We start from the raw sequence: 22,003 nt of genomic DNA on the forward strand, positions 1-22,003 counted from the left end.
ATGGTCGGGAATAAATTATCATTTTCCCCGACTTTTTCCCGATTTCCCGGTAGCGTGGGAATCCTGATTTTTTTTCCCCGCCAGGTTGTAAAATGTGCGATCTTATATGACAAAACTAGGTCGTAATCGTATGATCTTATAACGAACCATGTCGTAAGCTCATCGATCCTACACAACTCTGGCTGTTCATTGGACGTGAAAATTATGGCATTCGTAGAAAAAAATGCAGTATGACTCTGGACGAAAACCGGTCATAGCATGTATTAATAAACTCTTTCATAATTTTTACATCAAATCTTCGTGTAACATTATTTACTGAACGAAAAATATTTTGATAAGCAAATGATAAGTCCAAGTCCGAGTTTCCCCTGACCCTTGCCACCCCATTTTTAATTTTGGACAGTTATGTTGGGAGTAGGGTCAGAGTTCATTCCCTATCGAGAAGTTGGAATTCGCCGAGACCATCTGGTGTCGGCATGATGTAGCTGCTTACTAGCCAGCCCAGCTAACTTCAACGACCTTTCATCGAGATATACCTGCATGAAATCGATAGGAATATGATTTATTTTCTCAGAGATTGAGATCATATCATTCGTTCTGTCTTTAATCCGCTGACAGACGAGACGAAATTACATTGTTGCTGAAATTTGACCTGGTTACTGGCCATTTGCATTCCTAGTTCCTTATTCCTAGATTTTACAACTATTACCAAAAACTTGACAAACATGTCTGCAGTCGACTGTTTTATTGTTTAATCTGTAAATACTGACAAAGAAAATATGCCATTAGGTAACACAGCAAACTTTAACTGAAATTGCAAGCATATACGTTTCCATTTTTTTCTTGTTTGAAGAAACATGCACGTTAAATGAAGGTAACATCGCTTTATCTGTATACGTCGCGGCTGATAAACGGTTTCCCACAATAGCGAGTGAAAATAGATGTTTGTGGAAATTTGACATATTTATCATGTTAAATTTGGCAAGTACACGTAGAAGATTTAAAACGTGTGTGTATAAAGAGTGATAATATGGCGAGATATAAATAAAATCAACTAATAACTCGTTTCAACTGGTGGGGTCGATTGACATTAATCAAGATACACGTTAACACTTAAGTCTAGAGTAATCAACACGACTCTTTATTTAGTTAAAGAATATTTGTAAGTAAATGTCAGAGTGCTGTAATTTTAAGAAAGAATTAGAGGGTCATTTTATCGCACTTTGCCTGTTATCTTCTTTCCATGACAAATACGTACTCATCTGCAATATGTTAACAGATATATATGCCATACTGCCTTGGCTTTATGGTTCCGCGCATCTGTCTTCGAATTAGCAACTCCCCAAAGAACCGCGTATTGTATAAAACGGTGTAAATAGAAACACTGAATGGAACTTGTACATTTGCTTAAATATATCAGATACGAAAGCAATACCTATATAACGGATGTCTGCTCATTATGTTAACAAATCTAACTTTAACAGCACTATTTAGTTTCTTGTACGAAAATTATTCAACGTCATAGTATGATATAATATTCTGCATCCGTTAATATTCCTAACACGTCATTAAAGATAACGAGGCCGTCCGTTAATGGCGGTTAAAAATAAATGTTCCTCTCAGTTCAGTTGGCATTGAAAAACAAGGGACTGATGCACTTTTTCAATAAATCAATTTCTTAAGAGTATGTACAAGTAATATTATAATTCTTCCAAAGTTGCAAAATACTGGAAAAAGGGTGAGGAGAAATTTCATCATTCAAACTTGTAAAATGTGCGATAACAAAACTAGGCGTGTACTATGACCTGTACATATAAAATGATGCAACCATGTTGGTCCAGTTCGTATCCGCATTTTTAACTGGCAAAAGGATAAAAGGAACACACCACACACACACACACAAGTATGTCTAGAGCAAGTAACAACAAACAATGCAAAACTAATTGTCGCAAGGCAAACATCATGTAAAACAAAAGAAGACAGTTTACATGACCTACAGTCTAATTCTTTAAAAGTTGTGGCTATCTCATCTTAATACTGGTTTGAATTACGACAATGAATTGACAACATAGTTAATATTGACATACAAACGGAGGAACAAGAGCGCCACGTTTTTATTAAATATAAAACGATGTAACCATATATTTTATCCCGAATAAATTATTGTTTCCGTAATAACAATAACTACAAACAGTAACTCATCAATACTGAACATAGAGTCAGGTGAGAACACTTTTTATTAATTTATTTCACATCGTCAAAGTGTGGTTTATGGACAAATGTTTAAAAAATGCAGAATGATTATTTTATCTGCAATGCATGTTTATGTTCTATAAAGACGGGACCTTCTTGAGAAGTTGGAGGTAGTCATCCTAACTAAGTCCCTCACCATCACGTTTCTAAAACATTGCAAAACTAACTTCGTCACTGATACGTTCTATCAGATTGCATAATTGATATGAAAAATACGTTATCATAGAAAAATAAGTGCAAAGCGTATTTTGAAAAACTATAAACATCTGGGGGAATGCAATCTTATCATTACAACTTCTGTTAGGAATCACTGCTTCCCATTGTTCTAAAATAAGTTCTTAACATTAATCAAAGACATCGAATCAAGAGACCAGATAACTCAGAATCTGAATCAGAGATCGATTATCCACTAGCAGTCAATCACAAAATTAATCAAATATGATGTTTCATTTCCTTGTGATTGGCTGACACAAATATTGTAGCCTCAAGAAGCTTATCAACCTTGTCTCAGGCTGAGAAATCTCTTCCCAAAACTTGACATTGTCGCATATTTTATATTCCATATTTGTTCCCCAAAGGAACTCATCCGTCATTCTCGTCTGCTGCTGTATGGGATTTCTCAATTAGTCTCACACGGCTTGGCTCCTAAGAAAACTGTATTAAACATCGAACCAAATCGTCGATAACACACATACGCTGTCATGTAGGTATGATGTTTCGGGTGAATTGCATCATTTCAATAAATTCTATCAAAACCTGCAAACAAAGACGTGTGCTATGACCTGTAAAAGTGATCGACGTTACTAAATGGTTGGTTTGCTCAGAAATACATTCATCCCCAGTGCATGTTATTAACAAATATTTAGCTCTTTTAACTTGTATTGAACAGTCTCTAATTGATAACTGTATATTCCCTTTTTATTATGGCCATTAGGTAAAACAAATATCGTCTGGGGCAGAATGATGGTGGTTTCGTTTTGCATGGTCCATATGACTGAAATACCTTGTGCTAACATCTGGAAATAAAACCAACATAAAGATCAAGAGAATCGATACTTATTTTTAATAGCACACGACTTTAAATAGAGAGCTCCTTTAAAGTGTTTTCACCCGAATCTATCTAATCACTTTTATGTCAATCTAAAGAGAAATTTCATTAATTTACGGCGTTGGCATTAATGCACACAATGACTGTTTAATACAATATTTAGCTTGATGATGATGATGATGATGATGATGATATGAAAACACAACGAATTAACTTTGTCCATGGTGTAGTATCATTATTTGTGCATTTCGTGCTTGATTCGAACAACGAATTTCAAAATTCAACTGAAGATATTCCGCTTTTAAAGAAAACGGTTTATGCTAATTCGCATCCATGAAGTACCTTTACCCACGATAAGGTTATTTTTAAAACCACGAAATATTTTAGCGGAGCTTGAGTTAGCGAATATGGAATAAATCGATATTTTACCCATAACATGTCATTTTCTTTAGTCTCGGATTTATTTCATCATTGTTGTCATATAGTGCCTTGTGTACATAGCAATCACTTTTGAATTCTGAATTCCGAGTCAGTACTGTCAGTTAGAGCAATTACCGTCCTAGCGAGCCGTCTCGTTTTTTGTTCCCGATGGGTGCATTTTGTTTTAGTCATCGCGACACTAACGAAGCTTCCATAATACTTTCTTCAGTGTTTTAAATTTTGTATGAACATTCAGTTATAGTTTCAGATGCCTCAAGAGACTATACTATTTATGTCAGGCACCAACTTGGGCACACCATACAATAAAATAAAAATAGGTTATTTTCCATTTACTCGAAGTAGTTGACTTTTTAATTGAAATAACTAGGATTGCTAGTGCGAGTGACCTTTCCAGAATCGGCCGAGTTACACCTGTTTGTTCTGTTATCCTAAGCGTGCGTCAAGAGGCTGAACTAAATAACACATTCTGAATTCATGTGAGGCATCTTTAATACACGCAACATTCTTCATTGGTTAGCGAATCTCCAGGAAACTCAAAGGAAAAACGTTATTTTTGTTTGGTCTAAAACAGGATGCAAAACTACCTGATTGGCTCAGTTAGTGTAGCTATAGCGTGACGAGATTATAAAAGCTGCAGCTATTGAATTAATTTGCGTTTTCTTTATTTATAGCAAAACTGAATAGTAGCCGAGAAGCTTTCATGTAGTCCGGTGTGGTTTCCGCCAGAGTATAATCTATATTATGCCACTGATGTTATAAGTGTTATCCCATTGATGTCTTAAGTAATGCCATTGGTGTCATATATGAGGTTCAAATACAAGGACTCACTAACCATAGGCATAACACGATTAAGCTTCCTTTATATGTTGAGTTTCCAGGAATAAAGTTTCATACAAAAGTCATTATTTCACTTGTAAAGACTATTTAAATCTTTTTAATATAGTATTAAATATTTAACATAAAAATTTAAAGATCAAAATTGTTTTCCTAATTCACAGCAAGATTGTTGCCTTCTAAATAAAACGTCCCACCCCCTCCCCTAAATTATAATGTACTTCAAAGCTCTCAGTACTTGAATGCACCCAAGGTAAAATATGAAACAGTTTGAGATCCATGGGTGATTTCTACCAATCCAAATATACGATATTATTTGTCTTAACATTGGTATGCACGCGTTTGGAATTGAAACGACAAAGCAATATACCATGAAAGAAAGAAAAATTATTTTTTTTTTTATTTACATTAATTTTTGTCTAAACCTTTTACGTAACGATTAAGGAAAGGCAGAGTTAGACAGAGAGATAGATTGTGTCCTGACGAAATGATTCTGGTTCCCATGACGTTTTCTAAGTATCATTCTTCTAATCTCGCGTTTGGTATGATTTGTTTCCTGCGAGTACTTATCAGTCGAAATTGACTGCCAAGAGACTACAACGCGAAATAAGGATAAGAATTTGCCACATGATTCCGGAATGTTAGCGGTTTATCTTATGGGATATGAAAATTGTGAAACCACCAGCAACTATTTCATCTCGACCATGCGCACATCACCATGGTTGAGAAGGTGTAGGGGTTGGTGCGTTCAGACAAGGCGCCGTAACACGAGGATCCGGGTTAGAATCTCCGTAGCGAACGTATTAAAATTCTCTAACCTGTCTGAAATTTCAACCAAGACATTTAAATTATTACCTGCCAACGGATTTTAATGGCTGTGTAAGAAATGTGTAGAGAACTTGGTATCACATTTCGTTATAATATACATCGATGGGTAAGCAAATCAGCGTATTTAGAGAAAACCTACATGAATGTGATCTGCTCATATCGATATGTATAGACTCGCGAAGAAAACAACTTTGCATGTAGCGGTTTCTATTGCCTTAAAACTCTATTGGAATGATATGAAACGTTTGATTAGTGATGGAACAGGGTAATACAAAATATTGCAATCTAAATGTGATGGGGATGTCAAGACTGATGAATTAAAAGAGTGTAAAATAATAGACGTGACGAATACTTTTGGGATGAATCGGTTGATTAAAAAACTAGCTCGTGAAACGGAGAACACGAGCACATTAATGGACAATATATACGTACCGAACGTGTATATGAATGTTGATTGAGAACTTATAACCACGGGGGATTAGTGATCTGGAAAAGAAACAAAATTAAGCAAGTACCCTTAGCAATGAAATATCGTGATGTAAAATAAAAAAATATAAAACAAAACAAAAAAAAAAAAACACAAAATCCCCCCCCCAAAAAAAAAAAATACCCACCAAGACGAGAATAATTTAAATGGAGATTTCAGACAAATTCCTTTCTGATACAATAAATATTTATGATGATATAAATCATGTATGGTTAGCTTTTAATAAATTATTCTTTCATATCATTCTTGATAAACATTTCCCTACAACAATGTAGACTTGTATAAAATTCTGAGAAGTGGATTGATGATGGTATATTATCGTCCATTCATACCAGGGAGTTCTACTTGAGACAGAAAGAAAAAGTAGATGTACAACTAATTGGGATATTTATGACCGTTAGAAAATGAGGTTCTGGTGAATATAATAGCTGTAAAACGAGATTATTCAAATAAAGCTGTTCAACAGCTGCTAAAAACCTAAATGATATAATTTAATATTAAAGATTTCCTACCTTCATCGAAATCACATTCATATACTAACCTTTGTACTATTAATTGCGAAGTTGTTAATGACTTTACTAACAAATATCTTTACCGATTTCTTCTTTAGAATTGGGTTACATGTTGGTAATAACTTTGATTCGTCACTACTAAATATTGAACTTACGTCAAAGGAAACTTTCATTAATAAAAAATATATTTTAATATAAAATATATTATTGCAGAATGTTTAGAAATTAAATGATGCAAATGTATAATTAAAAAACTTATGGCTTTTATGGCTTGCCCGTGAAACTTTTAAAACTGTCGATAAAATGTATTCTTGAACGACTGACTCACATATGTAATATGTCCACTGAAATAAATTGTGTGTAAGCGATTGGAAAAATAGCCTAGAGTTACGCATATATTTATTCTTAAAGGTTGTTAGCGAAATGTAGACAAACGTAATTCAATTTATTTTATATTGTTCTATCAAAAAATAATATGATGACCCTGTGCCAATCATACATGCGAAACAGCTATTTCTGGACTCACAAACGTTGCTGGCAGCAAAGCACTTTGGTTTGAAACTCGATGACCTACTCTCACAGAAACGCGAAACATAAAAAAACATCTCTGTAGTGTCGTATAAATTGATCGATTACCGGTATCCGGATTATATAACTGACTTGTACGAGACACGGTGCCTTATACTTTGAGAAATTCGGACAATATCATTCAGTATCTATGTAGAATCTCTTTGTTCATCTATATCCGGGGTCTCAAACACGCCACCCGCGGGCCGCATGCGGCCCGCCAAGCCGTATCCTGTGGCACGCAAAATGATTGGCGTCACAAGGTGTCATGAGAGATGACAAAGCTGTTGCGGCCCTTGGGCCGTCAAAAATACCATCATGCAGCCCTCGGGGTGGTCTGAGCTTGAGACCCCTGATCTATATTAACCTTCCAAACAGAAATTACCGAGGGCAACATTTATGCCCCAATTTATTTTGGCATTTGGTATTAGTCACGTTTCTGTGCTATTAAGCTGGCTAGTACACAAATGAAATTTGCTGAATTATTATTTATTTAGATATAATGTAATTTTGTCGCTAACTATTTCTGTTCTTGTGGATTTCCAATAGAAAAATGAACACCATTTTCTTCTCTTTTTCAATGTATACTATTTTATAACGCAGATAGTAATGAATGTATTCAGAAACACCTTTATATGGCAAAAAACAAACCCTTCTACAGCTGAAAGAATTTTGCTACAAAAGAAAATGCATACATTTTTTATTAATGCAAAAAGATTCACAAACATATGGTAACTTCATGCTCCATTATGAATACAGTTCACATTTTATGTACCCGACTACACCAAACGTTAGCACTCCATTTTCATCCTTCTTTCATCCCTCTCATTTCACTATGTTTATATGTACCTCTCTCCACCTTTTCCTGAACACTTGATTGCAGGCTGGTTGATTAATTATCTATGTTTATAATGACTAGGAACTTGTGAATTGCCCAGTCTTATTGCCCTGTATACATACGTGTGATCTTCTTGACAATAAAATATATTTAAAGGAAACATAAATAAACTCACTTCATTATTTGATCATTGTTCAAAGAACCCTGATGACGGGAAATTAACTCGAGTTTTATTTTTAGACCAACGTTAAGCTTTTATTACTGTTAATCATACAGATTTATGACATATAATATCAGCATATAATATAATAAAACCATCATTGCTATCGTTTTAATTCTACTTAAATATATCAATATTAGATTATACGCCGTGAGCTGGAGCCATCTCGGTTTTTAAGGAATAAATTCAAGACCTCCCCTTTTTCATATTATATGTAAAACGCTTGTAACAATCTTCAATATTTATGTATGGGAATGATATATCACCTTATGCTAGCTATACAGATGAGAGCAATATTGAATACAAATCAACTGATGACTTCCTTTGTGCTATAACATGTATATATGGCAATAAACTTAGCTTACATTTACAGAAAGACCCGTTGACGCTTATCTGCTCAGCACAACACACAGACAAATGCATACAATTCTAACTGAAAATAAATGGTCCAAAAACTGTTAAATGTGCCCGACATGTAATTATCTTTTTTGATAATACTTTTATCCTGGTCCAACCACTTTGAAATAATTTGTATAAATTATCTTGGAAAATAAAATTTATGAAAAGGGTTAGAGATATCATGTCCGAACAGACGTTTTATACATTTAATATAGTGTAGGTATGTGCGGATAGAACCCAGAAACACTTGTTAGATGCAGAGACCATACACGTCATACAGAAATAGCATTAATGGCGACTTTGAATGTTATATATATTTAACATCTACGTCATTTTTGCTCTTCGCTCTCAAATTCCCGAATGGACACAGATTAAGTCTGGTAATTGTAGAGTATTTGTTCTTACTTTTAAGGCCTTCAGTAATTTACCAACAGGCTTCTGGATCTTTGTAAAGTCATAAGAAAATTTGGAACAAGGAATACACGGTTTGATTAAAACAGTGATATAGATTTCTGAAACAGATTGCTGCATGATATTAAACAACGCGTAATGTTTCCGATTTTAAGAAATGTTATCTATGGAAAATATTTTCTGACTAATCCTAGTGTTACGATACCATAATATTGCGTGTTTTAGCTGTCAGATATCTATATCATAAACATTATGTAAACTTGTATGATTTTGTCAAATCAATTTATACATATTTATATTCTTTTATGCGATAAATATTATTCTCTAGACCTTTACTCTTTGCATGTATATTTGTTTTAATTGCAGGGCCATTCCTAATAAATAAAATATATTATTATTATTAGTGGTAGTAGTAGTTGTTGTTGCTGTAGGGTTTAACGCCATTTTCAACACAAGATAGGCTATACATGGCGGCCAGTATAATTGGTGGAGGAAGAACCCTGGAAAACCCTGGGAAGAACCACCGACCCACGAGTAGCTACAGGTAGGCTTTCTCACGTACCAACGTTAGCCGAGGCTGAGACTCGAACTCACGCAGACAGAGGTGAGATGGCAGTGATCGGTAACGGTGAGTGCTTTAGACCACTCGGCCACTCGGGGCCCCCAGTAGTAGTAGTAGTAGTAGTAGTAGTAGTAATATTGCCTCAAAAATACACTTTCTCACGTATACACTCGGCATGGATGAATGAATATATTTGCGTGTGTTATAAATAAAATATATGCATAGTTGCGTTTATAGCATGCTGCTGTGATATACCACCTATTGTATAAATTGTAATGGTTACTCAGGTAAATGCCAGTGAAAATAAAGTAACTTAAGACGCTTAAGCTGCCAAGAATGAGTGATGACTTAAAGATGACGCCCCTAAGACTCATACATCTTCATTCAGTGGATCCGAACTACGTAATATCTCTTCCATATGCAGCCTTATCAGCCATCTTAGCTATTCCACAAAACAAATATCATATAAAGACGAAGTATATTGCTCCATGTTGCAAATTTAATTGGCTGGGAATCCTTCGGAAAGACATTTGGCACGCGATGATAAAGCACATTATTTAGGGAGAATCTCTTAAATTACTCTTTATCATAGGATCTTCAGAAGAAAAATCATTTTGAAGTTTTATTGACTATATATTGTATTTTATGTCAGTCCTGATTGTGATTTCATTACTTTCCAGTAATAACTCTAATATGAGAAACACTATAATTATTGCACTTGATGCATATGGAATGAAGTGCTTAAAATAATGGCAATGGTGAAATTATATATATATATATATATATATATATATATATATATATATATATATATATATATATATATATATATATATATATATATATATATATATATATATATATATATATATATATATATATATATATATATATATATATTTATATATATCGTTTTCTCCTTCTCAGTATCCTGCCTCATCATTCTTCTGATACATCTTTTAGTACTTTCACCTCGAGGGTGCCCCTGGTGGCCGAATGGTCCAAGGGGTTCATCTTTACTGATCACTGACATGTCACCCGTGTCCACTTGGATTTGAGTCTCAGAATTGACCAACTTGAGTATGTGCGAAAGCTTACCTGCAGCTTCCCGTGGGTCTGTTGTTCTTTCCTGTTTTTTTAGGATTCTTCCACCACAAGACATACTAGCCGCCATGTATAACCATCATGTGCTGAAAAAATGGCGTTAAACCCACAACAATATGAACATAAACTTTCGCCACGTATATCTCTTCTGGTTTTTCTTCTGCTGCCTTTTTTGTAGCAAGTTGGGTTTAACAGGGTCGGGTTGTTAGCCCCACGCCCAATCCTCCTCCTTTTACACCCGGGCTTGGGACCGGCAATGGCGGAGTTCGTATATCTCTTACCAGGATATAATGTTGGCTAATGTTTTTCTGCATCTGCTCTTCGATAGCGTTGTTTTCGCTACTCTTGGTTTCTGTCCTCCGTCTTTCGCCTGGAATTAGGTCAAACAATTTGGTTTGTAGAATGACTTTATTAAACAGATTGCAGCATCTATTGCCGAATAGATGGGACTTCTCGGCTTTCTGTTACGTGCTTTTATTTTCTCATTTATATACGATGTTTAATAACCTGGCAACGATCTTGATTTGCTTGAAATGTTGAATGCAGCTGCGAACCTAATGACAATTTGTAGATCGATGAGTCAGAGCCAAAATGTTAAAAACAATTATAGCTTCTTTGCGTGCAATGTGCATCGTTTATGTGAGCGAGATTATTCCGCCCTACTGTGCACGTATGACGCATGCAATACACTTTTTTTTTCGAGAACACAACACCTCATATGAACATTTGTTGGAAAGGTCAAACGGACAGGCTTTTCTGGCTTGTCATCAGGTACGTAACTAAATACATCTAATGTCTTTTAAACAGAATCGAAACTAAAAACTGCATTGTAACATTCGAATAAAAGTTCTTATCGGAACACGATCTTAAACTTTTTCTTCTTGAAAAACCACTAATACAGAAACTGAAAGAAAAAGAGTTTCCAGCCAACTGTGAATTAACTAAACTCCTTGTTTAAAATTAGACCTTGCATCTTTGTACAAAATACACGGAGGAGTTTGCTCAAATGCTAACCAGAAACACTATAAGCTGTGCACTGCTTAACTGAGCCTGTAATCCTACGTCACCAAGAATATAGGTCACCTATGTTAGCCAGCTATAGGGCTACATTATGTTCAACTTTAAACTTAACATGCTATCTATCTATCTATCTATCTACACATACACACGCACGCACAGACACATATCATCATATTTTTATATTTTTAAAAAGAGATTGACTGATAAAAGAAAAGCGGTGAGACATCTTTATTCTAATTATTAACTCTATCCTAAATAGATAAATGTTGAAAATCATCTTAGCTATTACGCAAGATAAATATCGCATGCAGATGAAATATGTTCTTTCAAATTCCTAATTTAATAGTTAGGAATCCGCATTGAAGTAACATTCACTTATGCTGCAGATAACATCAGTTTTGCGAGAAGAATCTCATGACCTTCAGGAGAGTTTTATCGGCAGTCTATTGACGTCGGTCTCAATCTTAGGAGGGGTTTGGGGGAGGAGTGATATGATTACATTCCAGGAAAAAAAACCTTTCTTATAAAAAAATTATGCATTTGTTGCATGTTAAATGAAGTGCTAAGCATGACAGTAATAAGATGGGAAAATAACACAGTAATGTAATGTAATAAGTATATATATATATATATATATATATATATATATATATATATATATATATATATATATATATATATATATATATATATATATATATGCTATCAGATTCTTTTTCTCGTTTCTTCTCTTGTCTTCATTTGCTCTTGTTTTGAATCCTAACGAATCGCGCGTTCTTTCTTCGGGTCGTGACGATTCTGCGTTAGATATTCCATGGTTTTCATTAGGTTTTGTAGTATTATTATCCGAGTTTAGAGGGTTCTTGTGCAACTTGTTTCTCCCCATTTTTTTACAGTCTCGACTAAGTTGTTTTTTATGTGCCAGGGGCTGTTACGCATTTTATCTGATTATCTTTGGAAATGTATTTTTGGTGTTTATTTTTTCTCTGCAAATCGGCTGATTGTTTCCTTTTGATTCTGGAGATGCATGTTCATTATCGTGTTGAAATTTTTATTATTATTTTCGAGTTCGCTTGCTTCTTATTTTGGGGTTGTTTTTATTTTGATTTATTTATTTGTTTATTTATTTTTCTCTACATTACTCTCGTTGATTTTTCAAAAGCATTTTGCACGCACATCAGGTAGAATTACTGGCAACTATTGCTAGTGCGAAAGCCATTTTCACCGCAGTGAATGCAATAATAATTTGTGAATTTTGCTGGACCATTGCTTCCATTGTTAGCGATAATTGTATACGCAAAATAGAATCACACTTCTTATTTAGCCTGTATAACGTATATCTAAGCCGCTAACGGCGATAATCGTCTGAACAGAGCGATTTGAGGACTCACGGTACTAATTCAGTTCCCATAGTAAACCTATGCAAACACCATAATATAAAAAATTATATAGCTTAAAATGTCTGAGTGCTCATGATCAAACCTATATTTATCAGTATAGATGAAACCTGGATGTCAGCTTCTGTGTTGAGGAAAGGCTATTATTAACTAATCCAGGTCAACCGAAACCCATATCTACTCTATTTTATATACACTCATTTTTAGGCTGGTTCCCAGTTTTCCATACAATTAGTACCGTATGTCCTATATCCACCCTTGATTTTCTTCACAGCCCTAGGAATAGAAGTTCAATACACAAGTAAGCAATGTGCATAGTTCTGCTTGTCAAAGATTACCTTAGTGAATATTAAATTTTATTGCAAGTTCATTTTCGCCTAAAGAGCAATGGTGCATTTCAGGCAACATTTAAATATTTGAGCTTTATTTAAGAAAATCAGACACAAACGTTTTTTTTTAAAAGCCTGTCTAACAAGAGTCATCTTTTTAATATCACCATTTATCTCTCTTCAATTTAGTAATAATAATAATAATAATAATAATAATGAGGACTTTGTATAGTGAGTGCATAATCTTTAGAAGCTCTAAGCGTTTTACAACATTAGACAACACATATAAGATATTAAAAAAAAACCCACATATAATGATATGATTACAAACACAAACACCATGAAATTAGAAAACAATAAAAAAAAACATGCTGGGAATATTTAAGGTAGGAAACATTATTAGGTCTTTAAGTTTGTTCTTGCAGTCGAAATAAGTGAGTTTTGAGAGCACTCTTGAATGCGATCACTGCGTCTTTGTGTCTATTTTCAGTGGGCAATTCATTCCATGTTGCTGGGCCCTGGTATGCAAAAGAACGCTGTCCATATGACTTTGTTTTCATAGTGGGAATAATGAGTATACGATTGTCAGAAGAGGAGCGTAAGTATCTTGCTGGTGTGTACACATGGGTGAGGTCGGATAGGTATGTTGGACTAGAGTCCGTCAGTGAAACGTAGCGCAGAGAACAAATTTTGTGTGTGATTCTGGATCGAATGGATAGCCAGTGTAGGGTACAGAGCAGCGGGGAGGTGTGTTCTGATCGTGGTACTCTAAGTATGATCCGAGCAGCTGTGTTTTGAACTTTTTGAAGTTTCTGGAGCAGATATTGAGATGAACCAGACAGAACTGAGTTACAATAGTCCAGTCTTGAAAGTACTAATGAACACACAAGTGTTTTAGTAGCATCAACTGAAAAAATATTTGCGAATTGATCTGATCGTACGGATCATGGACGTGAACGTCCGTGAGAGAGGACTTAAAAAAGACAAGGCTGAGTTATCTGTGCGAGAAAATGAGTTAATCGATTGGTAAGCAAAGATTAATTATGATCGGGATACTGTAGTCGCAAATGAAAAATAACATTTTCTCGTATCTGCATTAAAAAAAATCATTTTGACACAATTAACTTTGTGGTTGTTTTCTGATTCAAATCCCTAAAATCATATAAATCATGGACGATTCAGCAATTTATACTTAATAATTCTTTAGATCAATGCTGTCCAACCTTTTTGACACCATGGGCCACTGAAAAATGTTTTTATTGAAGCCGAGGGTCGCAGCAGAAAACCGAAAAGCAACGACTATATAGCTGCTCGAGCTCTGGCTGGCCATTTAAAATCAGCCCTCGGGCCGTGGGCTGGACAGCACTGCTTTAGATAGTTACTTGGTTGGGTAATGTATTAAAAATTCTGGACTTCGTTAAAAGCAATTTTAGCTGTTTAGTATTGAAATATACAAGATTCTCGTTGAATATTCTTTTTTTTTTCGTTAAACATATATTTGATATATTATTAAGGTAATATCATATCTGCATTATATGCGACTGTAAATCTTTTTGTCTCAGGTTGGAGGTCTACAACAATACGTTTTTCAAAGATGTCGTCCTAAATAAGTATTTTATAAGTCATGTAAGTGAAAAAACGTTTGTTACGTTAGTGTTGCTCTCCGCCAGAGAGAGAGAGAGAGAGATGTGTGTATTTTGTGTCTGTGTGTATCTCTGTGTGTGTGTGTGTGTGTGCGCGCGCGCGCGCAATGATACAAGTTGGATAAAAGTTAGATTTTCTAAAAGTGATATGTTCTATTTTTTATTTTATTCAGAAAACCTAAAACTAAAATATTACTTGGAAGGGACAAAAGGAGACAAAATGTCATTGTCTAAATAAAGTTGTATTGTTTTGCTGTGCTAAATTCAGAACATTACATTAGAGTTTGTCATAGAAAACATAATGTAATATTTTGAAAGGGAATTGCTTCTGATTACCACACACACACACACACACACACACACCTGTCTGTTCATTTTTAATCATTTACTTGTATATGTCCGGAAACCTTTCATTAAGGTGATTATTATAAATTCATACCAAATCTACGTCTGTATGAAAATATATTTCACTTTTGTTGACAAAATAAAGGTAAATATGTTCTAGTCGTTTAAGGTTGAAATACGAAACTGTTCTTACAGATGTTTTACTTAAATTAGTTCTCTTAGAATGAGTGAATGAAAAACATAAACAATAAGTACATTTTGTATTTACTTATCAAATTATTTCTTCCATGTATTGATTTGTAAATTGCAGCATGCTATTTGTAACTGTTGTTTAAGAAATTTTTTATTAAAGCCAACCTAATCAGCGGATAAGAAAATGAATGTACTAGCATTAAGATTGTATGTATAATAGGTTGGCACCAAAGGTTTGAACAGTAAGATATACTATTTTAATTAAACTGAAAAAGAAGAAAAATGACAATGTTAGTGTCTTGTAGTACTAATATAGTATATAATTTTATACATAGAAAAATGAAATAAGACAAAATTTGTTTTCATTGATACATGTATTATTGTAGTTTTGACATTTATGTACAGCTTGATTGACAAACTCCGAGGATAAGCCAATATCGGGACCGGGTTTATTCTTTGACTCCACCTGTTGGGAAGATAACTGGCTACCATCCCTCCTTGCTTCTGCATGCATTACTATCTAAAATATTAGACTACAAAAAATAGGTTTGTTTTGTTGGATTTTGGTTTTGTTTTTGTTTTTTTGTTTTTATTTTTGTTTTTCTGTACACCACAACTTTTTTATGCGGCAGATTCTGCAATCTGCTATGATGTAGTCTTCCAGTATCTGCTTGGCGCATCTCCAATGACCAAAGTTTTTAAAGTTCAGTTAGTGCAGCCATACCAAAAAGCTGGCTTGTGTGTGTTTATTTCTGGAGTTGCGAAGTTAAATCCAAAATACTTTCAATTGTTTATGCATGCGATCTCAGGGAGAATTTGTTCAATCAAATTATTCAAATCTAATCAGTACGTATTTACATAACGATTAAATATTGTTGTATCCAAGAAGTTTTATTTCCGGTGGCAGCAGCACATCTAATGATCGTGTTCACTCAGGCGACAACAAAAATAGAACAGCAGCACAACGGCCTTCACTCTATTCCGCCAGATGGCATTCTACTACGAACTCTTTTCTCATGGTTTCATTAGTTCGTTCATGAGCAAATTCTTGTGAAACCAAGAACCAGTCTTGAAATTCCATTGCACCCTCACAACATATAGTGTCAGAGAAGAATAAATGTTGAGTTCCAATGCGTATAATATAAGTGAAAAGAAAAGAACACGTTTCCAACCTTGACACACCCTGACTGTTGCGTTCTTTTTCACCCTCCTTCCAGTCTAGTGGGTCCTCGTCACATGTCGCACGGTCGTTATTTTTTCTTCATTCTGTTCAGTAATTTGCTGGCCGCAGATAAAACAAGCTGTGCAATATAAGGAAATTTTCTCTCATGCTACCGAAACTTCTACCAAGAATGGAGAGTGGTAACCCCGAAGCAACAACTGTTCCCGAGAGGGATCTGGTACAGACCCTCTAAGTGATGAATACAATAATATCACAATCCAAAAGTAAGTGGCTTTCGTTTCATATTTGCTATTTAAACCTTGAAATACATAAACTGATCTTGTTTCCTTTTTTCCTCCCTGCCCCCACCTCCCACCACCTCTTTGAGGAATTATTTGCCAGGTGAATACAGATATAGTCTTTGAAATTAAAGTAAGAAATGATAGCAATTTTATCGCACAAGAGTTGTCAATAAATATGCGTCAGAATGGAAGGGATATCATAAAACCGAAAGCTAATTGTAAATCAAATAGATGGCTTCGTTTGAAAGTTCCATAATACATTCATTCAAAACATTCATTCACATAACTTTCTGTTCAATCGTAACAATTTGCACAGTTGTATTAGAAAGAAGACGCTGCAGTTTAGTTAATTTGTATAAAAAGCTTTTAAATAAAGGATGATATATACGACAGCTGTTTAAGTAGGCAGTGAAGAGTTAAATTGGAAATAGTACAGATATATGCTAATACAGTGCAATTTGATAGATGATAATACAGTTCTATTTGATATATGCTAATACAGTGCTAATACAGTGCTATTTGATATATGATAATACAGTCTTATTTTATATATGCTAATACAGTGCTTTTTGATATTATGCTCATACAGTGTTATTTGATATATGCTCATACAGTGCTATTTGATATATGCTCATACAGTGCTTGTTGATATTATGCTCATACAGTGCTATTTGATATATGCTAATACAGTGCTATTTCATATATGCTAATACAGTGCTATTTGATATATGCTAATATAGTGCTATTTGATTTCGTACAACTACAAGTTAATGGCGATGATATCATGTGATGTCATTTCACAATTTTAAAAAACAGAACACAAAAACAACAACCCCCACAACAAAACAGTCTGGCGTAATTACATGTCATGAAATGCCGTCAGGCAGCATTTTACAGGTGAATAAATTATACATTGCGTACGTGTATTAGCAAGCAAGACCACATGACTTCAATGTGAAGTATATAAATACAGATTGAAGTGGTGACACGAAATTCAACTGAGGTGAAAACATTTTTTCTAGGTAAAAGAGCTCGACAGTGACGTATTTCCGGATTAAGTGTGTTGTTCACATATATTCATGATATCTGCTCACAAAACGATTGTACCTTCGACACACTGCAGAGCGGGATTACATACGTCTACACAACTGACGATGACTATAGTAGAAGGGCTAAAACACGAATAATGTTATAACACTTCCCTTTCTGTTGCTTATCGGTGTCGCCTACGTCGCTTATATATTTAAGAATTTTAAGACATCACAAAAGCGGTACAACTTAAGAGCCTGTTTAAAGCTGAATATCATATTTTGTAAAGCAAATCATCTGTACAACCTAGCAACAACTATAACATGCCTCAAAAGGTTGCACATTTATTTTTGAGTTTAAATATCTGAGACGAAACGCGGTAAATGCCATTGAGTACACATTATTCAACACCGTTTAAACAGTTGTTCAGCCTTCCGCTGCAAATACTTGTCGGTTACAAAATACGGTTTCGATGATTTCTTCAAAACTTTTACTGCCTTTGTATAGGCTCGAGATTATCAGGGAAGATTCAGTTGTGATATGTTTTCCAGACTATGTACAACGATCTGTGACTGGTATAGAAATTCAGCAATGTAGTTTGCATTTTCCCCTCTGCATTTTACAAATGTAGAAATTTAGTTCTTTTACATCTTCAATTTTTTAGGGTGTTGCATTGAAATAAGTCACTGTCTATGCATTGAAATACGTCACTGTCGATACATTGAAACACGTCAATGTTAATGCATTGAAATACGTCACTGTTAATGCTTTGAGATACGTCACTGTTAATGCATTAAAATAAGTTACTGTTAATGCATTGAAATACGTCACTGTCGACGCATTGAAATAAGTCACTGTCGATGCATTGAAATACGTCACTATTGATGTATTGAATCACGTCACTGTTAATGAATTGAAATACGTCAGTCTTAATGCATTGAAATATGTCACTGTCGATGCATTGAAATGCGTCACTGATAATGCATTAAAATACGTCACAGTCGAGCTCTTATGTAGATGATTTTTCCCACCGTGGCAGAGTTTCAAAGCACGATTTGATTTGTACTCGTGTGCCATGTTGTAATATGATGATCCGGTTTGGAATTCGATTACAGCGAAGACACAAAACAATTTCGTGAATGAGATTTTGATTTATAATGTGACTGGCAAATTATTAAATCTGACATCAACAATGGATTTAACAACAATGCGCACCGAGTTGGAACTACTGATACAAGGAAAGGGATATTAGCTTGAAACCGCTCCGGTGGCCTAGTGGTTAGAGCGTCCGCCTCGGATGCGGGAGGTCGTGGGTTCGATCCCTGGCCGAATCATATCTAAGACTTACAAAAATGGTACTAACAGCTGCCTTGCTTGGTGCTCAGCATTAAGAGATTAGTGTTAGAGACTGGTCGGGCTAGTGTCGGGATAATGTGACTGGGTGGGACATCATGCTACATGTCTGCGGCATGATACCCCAGTGCTAGACATCATTATAAACTGTCACACTGTAGACATCGTAGCGATATGGGACATCATGCTACATGTCTGCGGCATGATACCCCAGTGCTAGACATCATTATAAACTGTCACACTGTAGACATCGTAGCGATATCACTGAAAAATTGTTAAAATTACGTTAAAAAAATCCAAATCCAAATGTTAACTTTAATCATAACATGTATCTTAAATGTGTAATCAACAAGAATTGTTGCACATAGATCATAAACGGATATTACTGACTTATAGATATATGACCATGTATGATGAATGTTTAAAATTTAACACAATATTTGTTGCATCTACTGCCAAGGATATCAAAGTAAGAATCATGTTATCATGTGACAGAATGTTATTCTGTCGAGAATGACGTAAAGATGATGGCAGAATTAAATTAAGCAAATTATTTCCTGTAAAGTCATGGGGAGGCACACGATGCACCAATTATTTTATTTTATTTTATTTTAGCTGAGGTAAGCCGCGTTTTCTGGTAACACATGAAACCAATACAAGCAGTTTACATGAGATGATTATCCATCCCCGTTAGCAGCTGCCTGATCATATTTTGTCCACGCAAAATGCAGGGACGAACAATAATCCAGCAGTTTCTTCCAGGTAAAGTCCCAAGCAGTATCACTGGAATCTTGTAGACGTTTTACACGGCGTCAAAAAACCTCATAGTAAAAATATTCGCCAATATTATCCAGTATGATCAAAGATGAACACGTATATCACAATTTACGAAGACCGCTCACAATGCTTTGATCATGCATCATGATAGCGCCAAATGGTGGTTAAGCACGTGATCTCAGATTAAAATATACTTAGTCTGCTGATACGGCAGCTTTATGATAGTTTTGTGCAGGAGTTTCTATCGGCTGATTCAGTATTGTTTTACAATGATGAAGCTGTAATACCTTGCGTTTCATTTTATTGCGTTGTTTTCTAACACTTAACTTGGGATCCTTTGACGTGCTTTCGATTTTGACGTAATTGCCTCGAGATAAAACAGGAAATCACCCATTAGCTGTTATTTTCAGTAAGAAATAATTTGTACTATCTCTTTTGCACATATATTTGCCTTTTGTTCGCCATCGCCACTAACGGAACATATTAGTCAAATGCATTTTGAAGAACATCACAAATGGTTTTTTTATTGAGTTATTATATATTTTAAAGCAAACAGTGGGTAATGGTTGAGAATAGGTCATAGGCAATGCAAATAAAGACCCATTAAAAGTAACGTGATACAGAACATTGAATGTATAACTTGCTACTGATCAATGTACATTTCCTTCCTGATTTTTTTTTAAAAAAAGTACATATAAACACCACACCATCTCCTCTCTAACCCACACCCCACCCCCACCCCCACCCCCACCCCGAAAAAGATTCATTCGTAACCGGAGCATCAATAAATTTTAATTCATGAGAGCGTTTTCAATTTGATCCTCGTCATCAATAAATTTGCACATCAAATAAGGAAAAATGCACAGCATATAATAAAATATCACACCACCCAGTAAAGTCTATAGAGCCAATAAAATTTAAATTTTACCAAGTGATAGTGTAACAAAAGCACATCAAATAATAATTAAATGTACAGTACATGATTAAAATATACATAACATATAATTAGGATCGTTTACTTCATCAGAAAAACATAAACATGGTACCCAAATATACAGCATATACTAATAAATTAGTAGTTTTTCAAAATCTGTAGCACACTAACTTGATTGCTTTTGAATTGTCTGTATATTTGAAAGCGAGCTACATTCACGTATATATCGATCTATTCGCCCACATACATACGTACATACATACATACCATTTAGATGTCTGTATTGTTATGTATATCTTTAATTTTTATTTTAAAAAATCATGTCTGTAAATTGTAGTGATTATCTTTAGCTGACATTTCGTACCTGCATATGTCCTATTTTAAAGTATCAAAGAACGCAGCATTGCATAATATCTATAAATAGATGCTTAAGCATCTGTTGACAGTTACTAATAATAAAATTATTAGCGAATATGTTGACAATATTTGGCCTTTTTCCAATGGACAGATCGATCAGTTGGTACATTAGAAGAACTAAGTTATTTCCCATTAAATGGATTAAATCACGTGAGTTCTACGATGTTGGAAATTTGCGATTTGTAACGTAAGTAGTAGTTACAATATGCGTGTTTAAACTTTTCAACTATATAAAACTATCTAGGACTGTGCAATTTTCTTATTCTTAAGTCTGGTGTACATCATGTCTGCAGATGTATCATATGTTGTATTTGGATATTGCTTGAGAGGGGAAAAAACATTTGTTTGGATTATTCAGTGGAAACAGAAGGTGCTCTTTGGACTATAACATTATTTTGGAACAATCGTGAATTATTCATGGGAGTTCTGGACAACACTATTTTGATAATGTGACGAGTCTTGACGGAACAGTAAATTTTCGGATCTAAAATGTATACGAAACATTTCATTGTTTTTGACTTTAACAAACTATTTTGGGATTATTTTGGATTCAGTTCATAATAATGTAAGTTCCTCTTGAATTTTAATTTTATAATATT

This window comes from Sinohyriopsis cumingii, chromosome 18 (assembly GCF_028554795.1).
Source record: "Sinohyriopsis cumingii isolate HCF-2022 chromosome 18, ASM2855479v2, whole genome shotgun sequence".
NCBI classification, from domain to species: Eukaryota; Metazoa; Mollusca; class Bivalvia; order Unionida; family Unionidae; genus Sinohyriopsis; species Sinohyriopsis cumingii.